The sequence below is a fragment of the Fukomys damarensis genome, unplaced genomic scaffold, assembly GCF_012274545.1.
Source record: "Fukomys damarensis isolate Sample0158 unplaced genomic scaffold, DMR_v1.0_HiC HiC_scaffold_37, whole genome shotgun sequence".
In the NCBI taxonomy this organism is placed as follows: Eukaryota; Metazoa; Chordata; class Mammalia; order Rodentia; family Bathyergidae; genus Fukomys; species Fukomys damarensis.
Genome location: NW_022900949.1, coordinates 15589373 through 15595786, shown reverse-complemented (window position 1 = coordinate 15595786; position 6414 = coordinate 15589373). Strand labels below are relative to the sequence as shown.

Here is a 6414-nt window from a genome sequence, read left to right as displayed (position 1 = left end):
TAGAATAAGAAGGAAATTTTTCCTTTCTTCCCAATTCAATGTCCTACAGGGAAATAAGGCTGGAGCTACAAGAGTAATTGTGTGTAATGAGCAGAGATAGGAGTTATAAGATGCCCTGATGTTGGTCCTCTGAGGTATATATAATCAAGCCGGACAGGAAATGGTTGTGGTGTTTTGCAGTCCTAAGCCTGGAGAGACAACCTAAACCTTACTTGTTCTCCCCAACTTGTCTAGGACAGAGCTTCACTCTCACCAACCATCCAGGGTGGAAGCTTCACTTCCTCGCAGAGACCTTCTTCTCAGAGGCCCATCTGGGTGAGTCCATGGGACCCATTAGGAAAGACACAGACTGAACAAAATGCAGCAACATTTAAGTGAGTGCACCTGAGAAGCAGTTCCACTAAGCCCAATTAAAATGTTGTTCATTGGGTTCACTAATTCATAAATAACTTATTAATATACTAAAATGAAATGTCTCTGTTAACATCAGCAATGAGGGAATACTTCTTGAAAAGTTTTTTAATTATGGGAATGGAAGTGCATTTTGTGAGTCTTTAGAGTGTACAGGAGGCATAAAATAATACCAGCGAAGTTAGATCATATTCAAGTTTTGATGGTAAGGTAATAGAAAACTTGAGTAAGTCGGAGGATCAGGGGGATTTTAACTTTTTAAAAATTTGGTAATTTCAGTGAGTTTCTGTCATTAAAAAGTTCTCAGTAAGAAATTACTTGAAAATACTATTTTTAAAGTTTTTGAGTCATAGTTTTGCAAACTCTTCTCAGGCTGCATAGCTGTGCTTGTATACACATGTTTTATTTGAGAGATGAAAAAGGATAAAATAGCAATGCTTAATTTACAATTATCTCCTTACTCCTGAAACTGAATATATTTGTAGGATTTTTAGACATTACCTTTCCCTATTTCAAATAATCAGTGAAAGATATTTGCTTTTGTATAGTGGACATGAAGCCTATTATTTTTATTGCATTCTTTCAATGTGAGAATTGGACTTTCTCAACAACTCTGCCACTTGCCATTTAGGTTTTATTTTTAAATAAATGTGTGTATTTGAGGAGAACGTGTGAAAGTTTACCGATATTTTATGGTCAGATTTATTAGTTGGTCATATTATGTACATCACCTCTACCACTTTTTAGGTCATTTCAAATGCTCCCTGTATTCTTAGTGTTAATAAAACTGTTGCGCTCTCACTTATGTTGCATGTGTATTTTTATTTTTTAAAGAATTTTAATAGGACATAATTGTGCACATTAAAGGATCCATTGTGATAATTTGAAATGTGTATACTATACTTGAACCTTTCTGTTTTCTTTGTATCGGGAGTTTTCATCTCCTCTTCTAGGTCTTTATAAAATGAATACTATGTATTATAAAATTTTTATCCTACTGTGCTTTAAGGCACTAGAAATTATTCCTCCTGTGTAACTACACTTTGGAACCTGTTATCAACAATCTCCATCTATCTCTTCTCTTTATTCCCATTCCCATTCTCTAGTGAACACTACACTACTCACTATTTCTGTGAGATTAGCATTTTTAATTCAATGTCTGAGAGACAATAAGTAGTCCTGTATTTAAAAGCCTGAATTGCTTAACCTAACATGCACCAGTTCTGTCAGTGTTGCCTTTTGACATGATTTCATTTTTGTTTCATTTAATACAGATGTTTGATCCTCTGTGTTTACCCTGTGCTTTATTTACTCTGGCATTATCTTATTTATACACTTTTACTTTAAAAAATGTGTTTCCATATAAATGCATAGCTTTATGAAACTGCAAAAGTATACTGAAGGCATATTCCTTGCTTAATTTAATCTTACATTATAATGGAAAAGCCAAAGCACGATTAAATAAATGCACATTTGACATAAAGTTATTGAGAATAAATCATAAAAAGAAACAGGATAGATTATCACATCGTGGGTGGATTTTTTCACAGTGTGGTGTGGGTAGAAATTTGCAAGTGGAATGAAGAACAGAAAGGACTAATGTGTATCCATGGGAATTGTGAAAAAAGAAATTAAAATCCAAGAACAGTGAAAAGACACCATATGCAAAAGTGAAAAACTATAATAGTACATAAGATCCTAATGAGATAACTGACAATGTAAAATAGGAAGGTAAGGGCTAAAGGTGAAGGGAAGGTGGGAAGGGTAGGGGAAAGGGAATAACAGAAAAGAAAAAAAATATGAGAAACTGAAAAATTGGAAATAAATTGTTTGTAAATGGAGAGTGGAAGAGGGAGTGAAGGGAGGTCAGGGACAAGGGGAAAAATGAGAACCAAGACCTGTCATGTAAAGGTTCAAGATCCCAATGATGAATATAACTGTACTCTATACCTAAAATGTGCCAATAAACTCAATTTTAAAAAAAGTGAGAACATGGCTTGACTTGTCCCCTACACACTTCAACCATAAATAAATATTTAAGAAAAATAGCATCTAATCATCTTGACTTAGGTATGATAATATTTTCAGTATGTCAAAAACACATGCAAATTTATCTTATGTCAATTAAAATTCAAAAATAAAAAGATGTGGTCAAATAAATATTGAATGAATTCAAGAATAATGATCACATCTGAGACTGGCTACAGATGCTAAAGTGAAGAAAAAGGAGCAAGGAAAGTGTATTCCATGCAGAGGCTCTTGATCTGGATGTGACTCCAGGATCTGCTGCCTCCAGTTCTCTCAACAACCTGTCTCTTCAGTGGGGCTTCTCGATTATGTGGCTTGTTCGCATTAGCAGCAATTTGCCTCCTTCTAAAAGTATCTTTGCCTTTCATTGTGGATTCTAACCTTCTGAGTGTGTCCCAGAATAAAAAAAAAACAACTTTTACACTGTGACCCAGCACGCATGCACACACAAATACACGTACATCCCAACAAACAATTTTCTAATCCTATCACTGTGTATGATGAGCTCTGTTATTTCTTTTCTGCTTCATTTAGTTTCTTCTATTCAATTTTTAACAAATAATATTCATCTCCCTAGTGTGTCCAGACCATGAAATATGGAATATATCCTCCATTTCTATGTTGTCATTTCCTTGTTTTTTGCTTTCCCTTGTTGTCAAAAATGTCTGTAACAACAGGTTGTCTTCTATGTTGATGCAATGTGTATTTATTCAGCCACCCTTCCTTACTAATCTATCTGGGAGTACCGGAGAGTGTAGAGATTTTACATTCATAGTGATACCACCAGCGGACAAGAAAGATATGGAATGAAGTAAAATCACCTTTATTATCGCTAAGTGTCAGTTAAATGCCTATAGGAAGTGTTGCTCATCTTTGGGAATGGTAAGTTCTTGAAGAAGGGACCCAGGGGCTCTTAAAAGAGCAAGTAAAGTTTTTCAGATGGAGAAGGGACAAAGATTTCAAATACATCAATAGTTGAAAATCCAAACAAAGAAATATTAGTAAGTATTGAAGCTCATGTTGCTGGTGAAGCTGAAAGTCAAGTTAAATTTGAGAGATCAGTGTAAGTGGGTACAAGGTGCATGAGGGTCTAGACAGTGAGGGGTTCATAGAAAGTCACGCCTCATGTGTGAAGCTACAGATTCTAAAAATTCTCCTAACTGGAGTTCAAGGGATTTGGAAGAAACAAGGACATTTGAGAGGTAGAAAGAACAGTTTAGCACATCTTTCATTAGTGATAATTGTTCATTTCTTGACAAAAAGGATCCATGCTCAAATTTTGTGGGCATTGCTTGAGTCTGGAATAATCTGAGGAGGATGGATATTGCTATCCTCAGTATATAAATGAGGACAATAATATTTAGCATAGCTCAGTTGGATCCCTTCAAACAACTTATATATTTGGTAGGGCTAAGATTCAAAACCTGCTTTTCTGTTCACATGTTATGTAGTTAATATTACTTATCAAGGCCTTTTAACATTTCTTTTTTAAAAATTCTTTATTTCTGTTGTACTCTGTCTTTTGTGAGTTTTGGGCTTTTAAAATTCTTGCTCCTGTTTATGTGTGGATGTTCAATCTGTAAATCCTGTCACTGTATAAGCTTCTCATTTCTCTTTCAGATAACTTGGATCTTTGCTGCTTTATTACTCAATCTGCACATGAAGGAGATAAAGACAGTGTGGGTACTCCAGCAAAGCCAAGGAAGGTCCCTCTTCATTACAATCTCTCAGGAATCCCTTGAATGCATTAATTAATTTTCATCTCTCTTGACAATTTTGGCCCTATCTCTGTCGTTGGAGCAGATGCCTTATTTCATGTTTCTCTAAATAAACGGTACAAAATGGTCATATCAAGATTATCAAGCACCAAGTTTACCTATATGTAGGATTTTTTACATCTGCAATTGGAGTATTCTATCTGTATTTTTAGGGGAACATAATCTGATAGTCACAGATCCCTTACTGGTCATTCTTTTCATATCCAGTACAACTTGGCCTTAGGAAATCTTACAAGTCACACTAATTAAGAAGGCTATATGTGTGTATTTGTTTGTGTGTGTGTGTGTATATTCATTGGCCTGTGTGTATGCTCACATGTGTGCATGTATATGCATGTGTACATTTCTGTGTTATGAGAGGTAAGCTGTCCTCAGAGCAGGGATATCTAAGGTCATTTATTCCTTAATGTGACTTAGAATTCAGATGCCTGCTCATTCATAAGCAAATCGAAATAAGAAAAGGTATGTTCAGTTTGAAGAGAAACTAAAGTGGGAGAAAGAGGACATGATTGAGAGGCTTTATATATATTGAAATTTCAGCAGTAGCAATGAGACCTAATTCTACTCCACTTACCCTGACATCCTCTCAGTGTGCTCCCTGCTGGTCATTCCCATTTGTCATAAAGGCTTCCTTTTGTGCTTAAACATCTGAAACACGTGCCTTTGTTAGGGTCTTTACATTGTCTGAACCTCTTTCCAGGCGTACCTCACTCCCACTGAACTTTGGAGACTACACCTTATCTAATTTGAGTTCTCTATTCAAATGTTGCTTTGTCTGCTGCTCTTGCCAGAAGTGCTATAAAAATAGCACCCACTATGCTTGCCTTCTTGTCTGTTTTTTATTCTTTATAGCACTTATCATCATCTTACTAGTTTATTATATGCTTGTCTTCCTTCCCCCTGATAGATTTGAGGCTCTTTTATTTGGCAGTACCTATTACAATTTTCTACGGGGCCTGAGGTATGGTTCACACCAAGTACATATTCCTTAAATGCATGGAAAATGTAATACCAACACTGTAGGACAATGACCTCATGAGGAAAGACTAAGGATGGATGTGCATAGTTAAAGGAAATGTGGGAATTCAGTAAAGGTGTCCATGTCCAACACAAAGTACACAAGCGAATCCTCAATAAATATTAAGAATCGTGGTGCTTTAACTGTATGAGTAATACCTGCGTATGTGAATGATGATCATGTTATTTTTCTTTTTGGTGGTACTGTCCTCAAAATGGAGCTAAGAAATTACTCACAAATCTCAGAATTTCTTCTTCTGCGATTTTCAGAGGCAACATAACTTCAGCTCCTCACCTTTGGACATTTCCTGTCTATGTACCTAATTACTGTGTTTGAGAACCTGCTCATCATCCTGGCCATCATCTCAGACTCACATCTACACACACCCATGTACTTTTTCCTCTCCATCTTATCCCTTGTTGACATCTGTTTCACCTCCACAAGCATCCCAAAGATGCTGGTGAACATTCAAATGCAGAGTAAAGCCATTGGTTACACAGATGTGTATCACTCAGATGTGTTTTTTATTGTTTTTTGCAGGGTTAGATGACTTCCTCCTGGCTGTGATGGCCTATGACCGCTTTGGGGCCATTTGTCACCCCCTGCACTACACAATCATTATGAACCCTCAGCTTTGCATGTGGATAGTTCTGGTGTCCTGTGTCATCAGTGCCCTCCATGCCTTGGTATAGGGCTTAATGGTGCTACAGCTGTCCTTTTGTACAGACTTGGAAATCCCGCACTTTATCTGTGAACTTAATCAAGTGGTCCATCGTGCCTGTTCTGACACCTTTCTTAATGATGTGGTGATATATTTTGCAGCTGTATTATTAGTCATTGGTCCCCTTGCTGGCATCCTTTGTTCTTACTCTTAAGATAGTTTCCACTATTCGTGCAATCTCTTCAGCTAAGGGGAGGCTTAAAGCATTTTCCACCTGTGGAACTCACCTCTCAGTTGTCTCTTTATTCTATTGTATTTGCCTAGGTGTGTACCTTAGTTCAGCCACAACACACAACTCACACTCAACTGCAACAGCCTCAGTGATGTGCCTGGTGGTCACACCCATGCTGAACCCCTTCATCTACAGTCTGAGGAACAAGGACATTAAGAGTGCTCTGAAAAGACAGCTTGGGATTAAAAGTAGAAATGTGGCAATTTTAGGAAGGTGCAACAAGTGA

The 6414-nt window shown here is 36.8% G+C and overlaps 1 pseudogene; it reads left to right on the top strand.

The window, feature by feature from the left end:
- The first annotated feature begins 5449 nt into the window (after positions 1-5449).
- LOC104872552 lies at positions 5450-6414 on the top strand (annotated as a pseudogene).